This window comes from Theropithecus gelada, chromosome 13 (genome assembly GCF_003255815.1).
Source record: "Theropithecus gelada isolate Dixy chromosome 13, Tgel_1.0, whole genome shotgun sequence".
In the NCBI taxonomy this organism is placed as follows: Eukaryota; Metazoa; Chordata; class Mammalia; order Primates; family Cercopithecidae; genus Theropithecus; species Theropithecus gelada.
The window spans coordinates 6,113,982-6,128,440 of NC_037681.1; the positions used below are offsets into that span (position 1 = coordinate 6,113,982).

The 14,459-nt window shown below is 45.1% G+C and overlaps 1 pseudogene; it reads left to right on the plus strand.

The window, feature by feature from the left end:
* The first annotated feature begins 975 nt into the window (after positions 1–975).
* Positions 976–4,568, plus strand: LOC112605326 (annotated as a pseudogene).
* The last annotated feature ends 9,891 nt before the right edge of the window (positions 4,569–14,459 follow it).

Below are 14,459 nucleotides of genomic sequence, written 5' to 3' on the forward strand. Positions count from 1 at the left end.
TAGCCTTTGAGGTACATTTCTCCATTTAACTTCCACAATAGCCCTGTTAGGCAGCTAGTATTATTTCTGTTTTACAGATAAAGTTTGGTTTTAGCTCAGAGTGGTTCTGAATCTTATAAAAAGAAAAAAAAATCCCCAGGAACTGAATCAGCTCCAAAATAGCTCCATCTTAGGCTAAATATGGGATGTGACAAAGACACCATCAAGCTAGGCCCCCCATCCTGACAGCTTCCCACCCCTTCCCTGCCCCTATCACCCTGCTTTCCAGGGAGGGGTGGGCATCCTCTCAGTCCCATAATCTGTGCCAGGCCCTCATATGAGGACTTGACAGGATTCAGCAGAGATGCAGGCCTCTGCTCTGCTGATCTCTTTGCATATAGTAATTTAATGAAGCCAGAAACTGCATAGAGCTAGTAATGGCACAACCAAGCAGCTTAAACTTTGAGCCACTAAACCATGCTGCCTCCTATTGTAATACGATTATATTATAACACAAGTTCAAGAGACCACCCACTGCTTTCTTTATTGGATCCTTCCAATAAAGTGCCGTGCTAGTAGCACAATTCCCCATGGACATAGAAAATAACTATTCTAAAATAAATCCGAGGACACACCCAGCCACAAAGTGGGAGGTGTATTATACAAATGCAACCAGGGCCCCTGGATCTGGCAGCTAGACCCACAGCAACAGCCTGTGTTTTCTCAGGGCTAAGAATGCACAGCTCAGACACGGAGAGCCTCTGAGCTGCCACAAACTCATCAACACCTCCCTAGTAAAGGCCATTCTGACCACCCTTGGTGTTGAGTTTTCCTCGGAGAGCAGTTGAGAGCTAAGGTAGGGTGGAGAGCCAAGAGGAGGCAGGGAGAGCCAGAGATGGCAGCTGGCAACAGGACACAGAAAGAAAAGGGACTTCAAATACAGATCTAAGAATTCACAGGGCTTTTTGGTGCAGAGTCTGGAGATGATGCACAGAAATGACACCTTGAAAGGGGAAGAAAAAGAAGGAAGAACAGGTCATCAGCCCTGGACCTCAGGAGGCTGAAGGAGAGAATGTATTTGACATCTATCATATCTTTACATCCTTCAGTGACACATTTGTCCATGTCACTGACCTTTCTGGCAAAAAAAAAAAAAAATGTGCTGTGTGACTGGTGGGATGAAGGTAAAGGCTGGTCAGATGAATCCTCTCCACATGCTGCCATGCTGGCCACCCAGGATGTGGTCTATGTGGTCTAGAGGTGCAAGGAGCCAGGCATCACTGCCCTACATCAAACTCCAGGCCACAGAAGGAAATAGGACTGAGATTCCTGGACCTGGGGCCCGCTTAGGTATGAAGATCAGGTGCATTAAGGATGTCATTCCCATCCCCTCCAACAGCACCTGCAGGAACGGGGGTTGCCATGGTTGCCATCTGTGAGCAGGACTCCTCAAAATGTTTTCTGTTAATAAATTGCCTTCATGTAAACTAAAAAAAAAAGAAAAAGAAAAAGAAAAGAAAGAGAGAGAGAGAGAGATAATTGACACAAAATGACGCCCAGTCTTGGTCTGCATGGTGAAGGGCCCAGGACTGATGGGCAGGGGCTCATTTGCATAATGCAACACCAGGGAGAGTCCTGTCACTTGCCCTCCTGAGTCCTGAAGAAAACCCTTCACTCCAATTCCCTGTGCATTGCTTCTAAAGGCAGAAAATGTGTACAGTTCTAGAATTACGGTCACATAAAATGCTAGAAGAATAATGTGCTTTATTTAAGTGCTTAGAGGTACCCCCTGAAGTTTGTGTTACCTGGAAGTTGGCCTCAGGGAAACACCTCATGGACCTTCTCTCAAGGATAAATGAGATGCAGGGACAAGGAAGGGAGAAAGGTTATTTTAACATTTTATTCACAGTCCCTGGAATTCTTTGGAGAGCACCTTAGGAATGTTCTTAACCTGAGTCCTCTTACTAAGTGTAATCACACAGTCTGCCAGGCTGGTCTTATTAACCCTACTTTGGAGCTGAGGCAACTACAAGAGATGACCTTTCCGGGCTGGTGGAGTGAAATTCGTCACATACTGCATGCAGTCATTACTGCAGTCACCAGTCCAGGTCCAATTTCTTTGACGGTATCATTGACGGGGTAACAGGGGAGAGGCAAGTGCAAGAGGAGAAATGGGGTGAAAATCCAGTACAGGGAAGCTTGAGCTGGGGCAGGATCGGGGAGCCAGGGTATGGGGCATGGTTGGGACTGAAACCCTTGTTAACACTGGCTTTAGCAAAAGAAATGGGCACCACCATCCCAGAGGACTTCCAGAAGATTCCTCCCTCCCCCACAGCTGGGCACAGAGCCTTACCTCCCCTGCACCCTGGCCCTGTCTCCCTATTTGGCAAGACTCCCGTGTCATCTGCTCCTCTCGACTTCAGCTCCCTCTTGGCACTGGAAATACTAAGGGAACCCAGCAGTCACACAGGATTCTAGGAATTTCTCCTTTCCAACTTCCTGAACTGGTTTTCAAATTCACCTCAGAGGTCCCTTTAAAAATCATGTTCCAAGGCTGGGCACAGTGGCTCATGCCTGTAATCCCAGCACTTTGGGAGGTCGAAGCAGGAGGACCTCCTGAGCCCAGGAGTTCAAGACCAGCCTGGGCAACATAGTGAGACCGTGTCTCTACAAAAAATAAAAGATTTATCCTGGTGTGGTGGTGTGTGCCACTGCACTCCAGCCTGGATGACAATGACAGACCTACTTCAAAAAACCCACGCTCCACACTATCAGGGGGTCTGCCATCCACAGACTCCAGACAGGGGGTTCCATCGGTCAGGCAGGAACGGCATGGGCAATGTCAGTAGCCTGCACATCAGATTAGCTTCTCTGAGGTCACAAAGTCGCCTGGAAGTGGGGAATCCATGAGGGCCAGGCCCTTCACAGGAGGAGACCTTCCCTCCCCAGGCACCGGCCTCCCTGACATCGTTTCCTCCTCTCAGCCCTGGCCCACATGCTCCTGCCGAGGTAACATGTCCCCTGACATGTCCATGTTAGAAAACCATAAAGCCCCCAAGAGACATTTCTAAACAATCATCTAAATATTGGCTTTCACTTTATAAAATGTATAAAACATAAAGAACACTTGGAACAGCCCAGTTTTAATGCCGCCAACTTTTGTTTTCCAAAGAACAATTGGTAGACTTGGCCCCGAGGGGAGCAGAGCCCCGACTCTCAGACAAGGAGCCTCAACAGCGATTCCGTATCTTCGAGGCGGCAGAGGTTTTTGGTGAGCTTGTGTCATTTCTAAACACGGTGGTGAAGATGGGATCCTCTTCATTTTGCAAATGAGAAAATGGAAGAGCCCGAGGGACAAAGGGCCTCTCTCAAGGTGCCATGGTGAGAAGGAGGCAGAAGGAAGAGGGCCTCACCCTTGCCTTGATTCCACTGACTGGTGTTTATCGCGCCACGAGTGTCTTCAGGGAGCAGTCGTTCCCACACTGGAATGTTGACATGAGGAGCAAATGTGATGCCATCATGTAATTCCAGTGGCGGCTGGTCATCCCCTGCAAGGCTGAAATGACCCTCTCTGTTTCAATGCTAAGGAAGCAGCAGCTTTCCTCCCACTCCCACACAGGATGTGTGCAGCATCTTCAAGTCCCTGCCTCGCGTTTCTAGGCCCGTAGTGGGCTCTCCATGGTCAGGGAGTGGATCTTCCAGTTAGGTATTTTTCTGAAGCAACTGTCATTCTTTGCTTTTTGGAGCAAGACAGATTTTTAAAATCCTCTGGGAGAGCAAGAGGGTTGGCCAGAAAAGGCATGAAGAGTGGGAGAAGGGTGCATTGTGGACCCGTCTGAGCGTAGGAGGGTCCCGATAACCAGGAGACTGAGGAGCAGCATCCGCTGTCCGCCTCAGTGTTCTAAATGTATGAAACCTAACAAGGTAATTGCATGGGAATAACACACTGTGAATGTTATGTGGGATTTGAAATTGTCATCTCAAGAGTGACCGGGGGGAGGGAGGAAGGGTGAACTCTTTCAGTCTAAAAGCTATGTTTTAAAAGGCAGGGTTAGACAAGGTTTGTTTTCTGCAGTGCATTTCCTCTGCAAAAAGGGATTTTTTTTTCCTATTTTTTCTGCTGGTGAACATTTCCCTTGGGGGAGCCTGGCCAATGAAAGGTCACTCAGAGATCAGTCACTCTCAGGGATGCCAGGAGAGCCGGGCAGACACATGTCCTAGTTTTCCCGGGAGCAGACTGAGTGAACCATAGGAGGGTCTGTCTGATGTTTACCTTGGCAGAATTCTCAAATGAGTTAGCAAATAGTGGCTGGAGATAAACTGAAACTTTGAGCAACCTCTGGACTGACTCTGATTACCCTCCACACCGCACCTGCGCAGGGAGGAGAGACCAGAAAGCCAGTAGCAAACAGTACATTTTTCCAAGAATCAGAGAGGAAGGAGTTCCTGATGCCCTGCAGCAAAAACAACCTCAAAATTCCCCTGAATACAGACCCATGGGAGCTGGGGTCAAGGTGGCCTTGCACTTCACCGAGGAGGTGTCATTACCACACGCGCTGGACATTGGCTACCTGTGGAAGAAAGATTAAGGACTGAAAGAAAATAGTGGCGAACATGCTTATGACATGGAGGTAGGAAAGGGAAGACCTTGAGCAAGACACAAATCACAAAAGCAAATAGAGAAAGAGTGATGTCTACCTTCAACAAAATGTGAGACTTCTGATTCAAAATCAGAAACCTCTATAAGCTGAGATAAAAGACAAGCAACAGAGTTGGAGAAGATATTTCTAAGATATTTGTATGTGTGCATATGTATATGTATGTGTGTAATGTGCTTATACATATACATATAGATAAATGCGTATGTATACACATGAATTCTGGATTGTTATCTAGGCTCTATGAAGACCTCCTATCTATTAATAAGAAAAAAGACCAAGATCAACAACCTCATCGACAAATCGATAAAGAAGATGACCAGCTAGTTCACAGAAAAGATAATGCAAATGGGAGTGGGAGGGCCCAGAGGAACTCTTGCTTTATCTAAATGGTTTTCTGCAGTGTATTTCCTCTGCAAAAAGGGATTTTATCTAAATTGTGTTGATTACGAGAGCATACACTTACATTAATTTTATAAGTAAAAAAAGAGAAAAAGTACCTGAAGATTAAACGCAAGCAATGTGATGTGTTAATTTGCCAACACACGGGAAGGGAGCTCTGAGCCTGTAAAATATGAGCCCTTTTGTGTGAAGCTGAGCAGATGAGGAGAAGTTTCAACAGTCCTAGAGAAGAGGATGGCAGGGGACAGAGAGCCAGGGGACAGGGCAGGGAGGATCTAGGAGGGCACCCAGCCAAGCGGCTCACTGCAGCTGGTGTAGGGCTTAGCTATACCCTGGGGCTGCATGCTTAGCACAGTGTGGTCAGATGAAGGTGGCAGGGACTCTCCATTTGAGTCAAAGTGACAAGCAGAGCCCCAAGTCCCTGGGAAGGATGAAATCCAAATTTAATTCCCTTCTGAGCAACATTCTACAATCCGTGCTTCATTTAGATATCTGTAAGCCTAAAAGAGCTGAAAAAAAACATTTTATTTCCCCTTCCAATGTACAATTTCTAAGACATTTGAATTATCGATGCTGAAGTTTCATTGAGAATGGGCTGAGTGTCCTGTTTTCAGCCTGGAAACAAAGCCTCAACCACAGTCTTCATCTCATCCTCTTTTTGTTTATTTTCTTTTTAAAAATTTCCCCTATTTCTTTGTTCTTTAACGAAGAGTTGTGTGCATCTTCTGAGCTCCAAGTGCTGCACTGGCTTCCAGGAGACAACGGCAACCCAGGCCCTGACCTCATGGCGTGACCGAAGGGAGGGTCTCAGCCAGGAACGTGAGGGACACCGGAAAGAGGACATCGGTGGGCAATGGGGTCTTCCTTGCGGGGGGCGGGTGGGTGTGTGTGATGTGCTTCCCTAGCAGCCCACGGCCGCTGGCAGGGGCCACCGCGGGGAGACCGGTGGTTCAAATTTATGCCGGCAAAAAGCAAATCCTGATGCCTTCCCAATCATGGTTCCTTCAAAGGCTTCAGGGTTTCTTGGGAAGGGAAAAGAACATTAGTTGAGCTTCTGCGGTGTGCTGGGACTGTGCTAGGAAGTTTTACAGATGCTAGTTCATTTAGATTGGATATGCCTCCTGGAACAGTGTGCTGTCCCTTATGGAAAATCAAAACAGTCATTGCATTTCCGTGGTGTTCACAAGGAGCCTCACTTCTGGGCTCGGGCAGGCGGAGGAGTTCCAGGGCTGAGGATCAGACTTGGTGACTGAGCAGGAACTGTCATCCTTTTTCTCTTTTGAGATATGAAATTTGCTCCACATCTCAGAAGAGTGTGTGCCTCCATCCCACACTTGGGACAAGCACTATTGTTCTTTTTTTAAAATTTGTAGAACATATTAAACGCTCTGCTTTCGTAGAACATATTAAACGCTCTGCTTTCGTCACGGGTTAAATCACGCTGGGGCAGCAGGCTTGTGGTGTAAGAGCGGTGCTCTGTGCGTCCGCTAGGGCTCCCCTGTCGTTCCAGTTGGTCTCCTTGCCACGCCCCAGCTCGCTGCCCCCAGGCTGTCTTGGAGAGACACGTTTGTGTTTTGTAATAGAGCATGTCGTGCACTATTATATGGAGATATTGTATAAAGGAGCCCACACAACACAAGGAAACCAGGAGAAAACAGTCCTAGAAATCCCCAAAGCTTGGAAGCAGGGACATGCAAGCGAGGTACAGCGTGTGCCATCAAGTGGCAAGGTCCTTCCGGTCGGAAAGCCGCTGTTGTCATCGGTTTACCAGGTGCTGGGATTAAGCACATCTACCACTTAGAAAATAATACAAATAAGAACCACGGTCCAAATCCAACATGGGTCTCCCAAATTCTCTAAAATGTGGAAGTGCACAGATCTTACTCTCTCTGTCCTTTCTCTCGCTTCGAGGAAGTTGGGCTCCTGGGCACTGTCTCCTCAATCACGCCCAGTACCTGTGTACAGGTGCCTCCTCTTCTCTCTGGAGCATCGGGACTGGATGGATTGGGAACAGAATGGAGCTTTGATTGATCCTCTTGTCCGCACTTGTGCCTTTCTACTCCCTGTGGTGGAGAGTGTCAGTTTAGTCTCCCTGTCTTCTCCTGGGGTCCCTCCAGCTCCTGAATCAAATCCTGCTCTTCCCCTGCATATTCTGAGTGGCCTGCACACTCTGGGCTGTCTCTCCTGGACCCCTGGAACACCACCTGTTTGGTTCTTAATAATCCGGAGCCTTCCCACCTGATAGTAGCACTGACATCATCCTCTTCATCCACTGGAAGCTTCCAGATCCTGGCCCCCCAACTCATTCTCTCCCCACATGGCTTCTGTAGAAACACAACAACGTGTACTGCTTATACCATTCTTGCACCACTGTGTGCCAAATGGCTGGCCCAGAGGATGACTGAGTAGGAGGTCAATGTATGCTAGGGGAGGGGTCAGAGGAGAAAATTTCCAAGAGAGTGGGAACCCAAGGAAGGCTTCTCAGAGGAGCTGGGACACATTGGGGCCTGAAGGAAGTGGACATTTCGATGAGCATGAAGACTGCGGGGGGGGGGGGATCCAATCTTTTGGTTTCACTGGGCCACACTGGAAGAAGTGGTGTCTTGAGCCACACATAGAATGCGCTAACACTAATGATAGCTGATGAACAACAAAAATCATCACAAAAAGTCTCATAATGCTTTAAGAAAGTTTACGAATTTATGTTGGGCCACATTCAAAGCTGTCCTGGGCCACATGCAGCCTGCAGGCCGTGGGTTGGACAGGTTTGAGCTAAAGCAGGTGTATTCTGAGCTGGAGAGAAGGCCAGCCCCATGGTTCATCGTTTGTGGTATCACTAACCAGTGATATTTGGAACAGTTGGTGGGTGCAGGCCCTGGGAAGGGCAATAGTAAGAAAAAGCTTAGAAAAGAAAAGGAGGAGGAGGAGGGGAGTTGCGGATCATGGAGGGCCTTGAAAGTGAGACTGAGGGTTTGGACCTTACCACTTGGGCATACTACCAAACAGGAACACCTGTCACTGTAATTTCTGATGATTCCATCTTCCGTCTTTGGGAATAACAATGGCATAGTCAACTATTCCGCTACAAAAAGAGTCCGCAGGTTCTTTAACCATTTGGGACATCTTGTTTTGGCATCCACGCTAGTTCTGTTATAGCCAAAGCCGAGGGTGTCGGGGAATGTCACATGCTTCAGGGGTATCTGTGTAGTGTGCATTTTACCCCGCTGAGCTCACAACTTTAATGTGTGATGGTGATCCGCCGGTTCAGGAGGACAGAGTTGGTGCCCCTGCCTGTACCATCCTACGAGAGCTTTCTGCTTTCTGTGTCCCACTCTGTGGGTTCCCCATGGACCCCTGTAGTATTTGCCTAATACTTTGGAACCAACAATAATAACTTATGAAATCTTTATTTCAAACACAGCTTGAATTTCATCCATTTTCATCTTACCCAAAGGGATAGATTCTCTAGTCCTCAATCTGGATGATCAGAATGGAGAAATCCCCTTACCTCCAAACACAGGCCTTTTATTTTGTAACCACTGTCTGTCTGCTTTTCTGTTTTGGAGTCTCCCGGGGTGATGGTGCCACCAGATAAAAGTTGTAATGAGAGAGGGAGAGTGGGAGGGAGAGTCCGGTGACAAGGCAGGGCGGAAGGTAAGCAGAGACCTTCTCCAATCAGAAGTCTTGAAGTCAGGGCACGCAGTAGGTCTGCAGAATGACTCAGAACCAGCCTATGAATGCTGTCTATTCATGGGTCCAGGCTTTTGTTAAAGTCTGGGCCTGCATTTTAAAGAGGGAGTCGGGGAACTGGCTGGACTGGTCTGACAACTAAGGAGTGGTGAACACTTCCCCCAGGCTAGTACTCAGGTGGATGAAGTCATCGATATTTTCTGGGCAGTCCTAATCTGTGATTAACTTTTATCTCTGCTGTGAAATAACAGCCTTCTTTTCAGCCTGCTAACAATAAGTTAACCTGGCTGTCCGGCTGGGGGATATTTTATGCAGAGGCATATTTGAGAAGCCATGTGGGACTCCTGCCCTGGAGAGAGCCCAGAGTGGAGGGAGGGGTCTGTGTGGTGGGGGGAGTCTTCTCAGCAATGGTCCTTGTGATTCCGGCATACTCTGATGTCCTGACTTCAAACTCAGCTTACCCAAAGCAAATGTCCACTTTCTTCCATATTCCCTTCTTGTTTAAGGCCTCACCACTGACCAGGAAGTCTTGATAGAACCATCTAGTAATTCTTAAGTCCTACCTCATCCAACCTTGTCTGGACTCCTGCAGTGAGCACAGCTGCCCTCACCTTCCCTTCTTTATGCCCTCACCTTTTCAGGAGCCTCTTAATTTCTCAGTCCACATCATCTCTTAGACCGCCAAAGCCAGTTATTTTTCTAAAAGACATTTGTTCCCATTGTTCCTCTGACTAAAGTTCCTACTATGGGACACTTGCCCTTGGCACTCATGGACCTTGTAGTCAGGCTGAGAACCTCAGGTTCTCAAACTCAAGACCATGGGGAATGTAACAGGTGAATCAGGCAGGTGAAGTCCAGTACTCTTTTTGGTCTATATTTTGTTTACTCAGTTTTGATGGAGACAAGCATACCAGAAAATTCACATTTCTCTTAACTCTAGCAGTAGACAAACAACAGAGCAAGCAGGATGTGACCATTTATACAGGCCTCACTGTTGGGAGAGGCAGTAGGGAGTGGTGGAGACCAGGGACAGGACTAGGGCTAGGGCAAGGCTAGGAAGGTGCCCAGGATGCATGTTTTAAGGAAGCACTCACTCTTGGGGCTTTGCAAGTACAAGGCTAACACTGGGAGGTGAGTGCCTCCTTAAAGTTGGCTCCTTGGGCCTTGTTTGCCTAACCTAGTCTGGCCTTGGTGAAGACAGTGGAGAAATGGAGCATGGACCTGCCCAAAGGGATGGCTGCTGATCAGCTTCATCCAGCTGTTGACAAAGGCAACACCATGGCCCCAATTTTGCCAAGTCTTTTCAAACATTCTGTGGGTGCTTCCATCATAGCTCTTATCACCTGGCAAGGGAGCTGTCTCCACAGGTAACCTTCTCACTAAGTGGGGGTGTCTGAGGCCAAGGAGCTTTGGTCATTCCCCTGTGTGATACTAGCAGTGAGCACAGAGTAGGTGCCCTGCAATGTCAGGCAAACAAACAAAAAAAGACTTTGGAAACAGAGTTATGTTATGGAACTAGGATGGGTCTTGAGTTAGCCTCACTCTTTATCCAAGGAATGGTTGTTCAGGGCCAGTGGCTCAGCCCTAGGAGCACTGACTGCTTCAAGACAGCAGCCTGCTCTGGGATGCCAGGCATAGTCCACTCCTGATGGCAGACTCCACTCTTCACGGGGCTCACTCCATTACTCATTAGGTCACAGAGTAATAGAAAAAGGCAGGAAAGATGAAAAAAAGAGAATTTAAAAACAAAACACAGCCAGGTGTGGTGGCTCACACCCGTAATCCCAGCACTTTGGAGGCCGAGGCAGGCAGGTCACCTGAGGTCAGGAGTTCGAGACCAGCCTGGCCAACGTGAAGAAACCCTGTCTCTACTAAAAATGCAAAAATTAGCTGGGCGTGGTGGCAAGCACTTGTAATCCCAGCTACCAGGGAGGCTGAGGCAGAAGAATCACTTAAACCCAGGAGGTGGAGGTTGCGGTGAGCTGAGATTGTGCCACTGCACTCCAGCCTGGGTGACAGAGTGAGACTCTGTCTCAAAACAAAACCAAAAGAATACCCCAAAAAACCCAAAACACATGGTAGCAAAATAATAACAAACTGAAGTATGTCTGTAATGACAGCCAATGGAAACTTACCTACTCCAAGACAGAAAATGATCAGATTAGATTTCTAAAAAGTCCGGCTACGTCTTGCTTCCAAGATACCATCTAAGATGAAATCACACAGAAAGGCTGAAAATAAAGGAACAGAAAGATATACACTATTTAAATGCTAGCAATAGCAGACAGATTATAATAGGGGAGAGACTACATAATAATCAAGGCACCAACCCACTCAGAAGCTGTCACAGGCCTAAATGCATATGTGTCTAACACACACACACCTCAAAATATAGTAAGCAAATTGGCAGAACTGCAAGTCTAAGATTTCAACCCATTTACCTTTATCAAAAGTTGATAAATCAGGCAATTTAAAAAGTACTAGGTTATAAAAGATTTGAAAAACAAAAGTAACAAGCATTATCTAATGGGTGTGTGCGTGTATAAAACTTTGCGGCCAAAGATAAATGGTCATCATAGATCATTTAAAAACAGATGGTGATATATAGATTATTTAAAATTTTGACCACATACTAGGTCGCAAAGAACACAACAAATATCTAGAATCATCAAAATAACACAGATCATATTCTCTAAACACAACCCAATTAAATTAGAAGTCAATACTAAAATACAGTCTCAAACTCATGTATGTGGGAACTCAAAAATTCACTCCCTAGTAACTAATAGGCTGAAGAAGAAATTACAACAGAAATTTATTTGAAATAGACTGAATAATAAAGCATTATGAATCAAAGATGTGAATAGCAACGAAATGGATATCTAGAGGGGCCGAGTTGGTGGCTCATGCCTGTAATCCCAGCACTTTGGGAGGCAGAGGCAGGCAGATCACTTGAGCCCAGGAGTTTGAGACCAGCCTGGGCAACATGGCAAAACCCTGTTTCTACAAAAAATTAGCCGGGTGTGGTGGTGAGTGCCTGTGGTCCCAGCTACTTGGGAGACTGAGCTCGGAGGATTGCTTGACCCCAGGAGGTAGAGGTTGCAGTGAGCCATTATCATGCCATTACACTCCAGCCTGGGTCACAGAGTGAGACCTTGTTGAAAAATATATATATCTCTAGGGGTAAATTTATAGCCTGACATGAATTTATTTCAAAATCATGAGAGGTTTAAGCGAGCTGAGTGCTCAAAATAGCGATTGTAAGGAACTTCCTTGATGTGATAAAGGTTATCTATCAAAAGTGTATAGTAAATGTTATAATTAATGATGAAACTTTGGAAGCATGCCCATCAATATCAGTAACAAGACAAGGATGTCCATTGTCAATATGTCCATTCATCAGTATCCTGGAAACCATACTGAGGGCAATGAAACAAGCAAAAGAAATAGGAGAATAAGAATTTAGAATGAAGCAAGAATATTTTTATCTGCAGGAAATATGATAATCTACATAGAAAATTCAAGAGAATTTTCTAATAAACTATTCAAATGAAAATAGAGTCCAACAATATATATATACACAAAATTGGGTACAATTTATATGTATTAATTATAACCAATTAGGAAATATAACAGGAGAATGAGTCTTATATTTCAACTAAAGCTATAAGATCTTTCTGCATACATTAAACAAAATATGTGCACATTGCTTGGTTTTGATTTTTCTTCATTCATTTGGTTGGTTTTAGAGGAAACTTGGAAATACAGCTGAGGGTCATAAAAGAAAATATGAGTGAGTGGAGTGATTCACCATGTTCTTAAATGGAAAAGCTAGTGTTCATTTAAGAAAGATGTCAGGCCTGGCGCTGTGGCTTACGCCTGTAATCCCAGCACTTTGGGAGGCCGAGGAGGGTGGATCACGAGACCAGGAGTTCAAGACCAGCCTGGCCAACATAGTGAAACCCCGTCTCTACTAAAAATACAAAAAATTAGCTGGGCATGGTGGCAGGCGCCTGTATAATCCCAGCTACTCGGGAGGTTGAGGCAGGAGAATTGCTTGTACCCGGGAGGTGGAGGTTGCAGTGAGCTAAGATTGCGCCATTGCACACCAGCTGGGCGACAGTGCAAGACTCCATCTCAAGAAAAAAAAAAGAAAGAAAGAAAGAAGATGTCAATATCATCTCCTAATTGTTCTTTAAATTCAATACAATTCTATCCAAAATCTTGAAGGGGATTTTTGTGTGTGTGAAATTTGACAAGCTGATAATCATCAAGACTAATTATACATTTTTAATAATTAACATAGTACAATATTGATATATAGATAATGAATAGATCAATAGAAAATTAGAGAACTCAGAAACTCACCTGTGCATCTGTGGAAATTTCATATATAACAGAGGCGTCATTACAGATCAGTAAAAAGAAGGGGTGGACTCATTCAAGAAATAACTTAGGAAAAATAGGTTATCCATACAAGAGTAATAAAATTAGATCCTTATATCAACACATATGTAAAAACAAATCCTTGGTTGATTAAATACCTAAGTATAAAAAACAACAACTTCAAATAATTTAGAAGAAGATATAGAAGACTATCTTTAAGAACTCAGAGTAAGAAATTATTTTCTTCAACTATATACAAAAAGACCCTTAATGCAAAAATTAATAGACTATTTGGTTTAGTAAGTAGGGTTGTATTTTAAAGTTTTTTAATTGTTCATAAAAAATGTTAAATGTCAAGCCAGAAACCAATATTTGCAATGCAGTCATATAACTGACAAAGGCCAGAATCCAGAATACATGAACACTGGCAAGTCAATGAGAAAAAACAAATAGCACAATGGAAAAAATGACCAAAAGACATGAACAAGTTACAGATGAAGGCAGCTCAAAGGGCAAATGAGCATTTGACTAGAAGATTACCTCTTAGTAATCAGAGAAATAAGCAAACAAAAAAGTATGCCACCTGTGTATTAGGGTTCTCCAGTGAAATAAAATGAATAGGATTTACATGTATATAAAAAGAGATTTATTTTAAGGAATTAACTTCCATGATAATGAGATTCAATATTTCCTCCATGATTATGGAAGCTGGTAAGTTCAAAACCTGCATGCTGGGCTGGCAGGCTGGAGACCCAGAGTGAAGCCAGTGCTACAGCTCAAGTCAAAAGGTCATCAGGCTGAAGACCCCAGGAAGAGCTGATGTTGCAGATGAAGTCCCAAGAACAGTTTGCTGGAGAATTTCTTCTTGTTCAGGGAGCTCGGCCTTTTACTCTATTCAGGCCTTTAACTCACTGGAAGAAGCCCACCTAGGCTCTGGAGGGCAATCTGCTTTACTGAAAGACCACCAATATCAATGTAAATCTTCATCAGAAACACCCTCACAGAAACATCCCGGCCAAGCTGACACTAGAAATCATCTACAGAACCTCCAACACATCAGACTGGCCAAAATGTTTGTCTGCCACTACCAAGTGTTGACACAAAAGGCAAGCATAAGAAACTCATACTGGGCTGGTGAGGATGTAGAGCATGAATCCAGACTGGAGAACCTATCACACATGTGCACAAATATTCACTGCATCATTGTCTGTAGTGAAAAATTGAAAAGGAACTGAAAAACAATCAGTAGAAAATAGACAAATTAATTCTGATAAGGTTCATATGACAGAGTATTATACAGCGGTTAAAGGAGTTAGAGCAACAGGTATCTGCATGGATAAATCT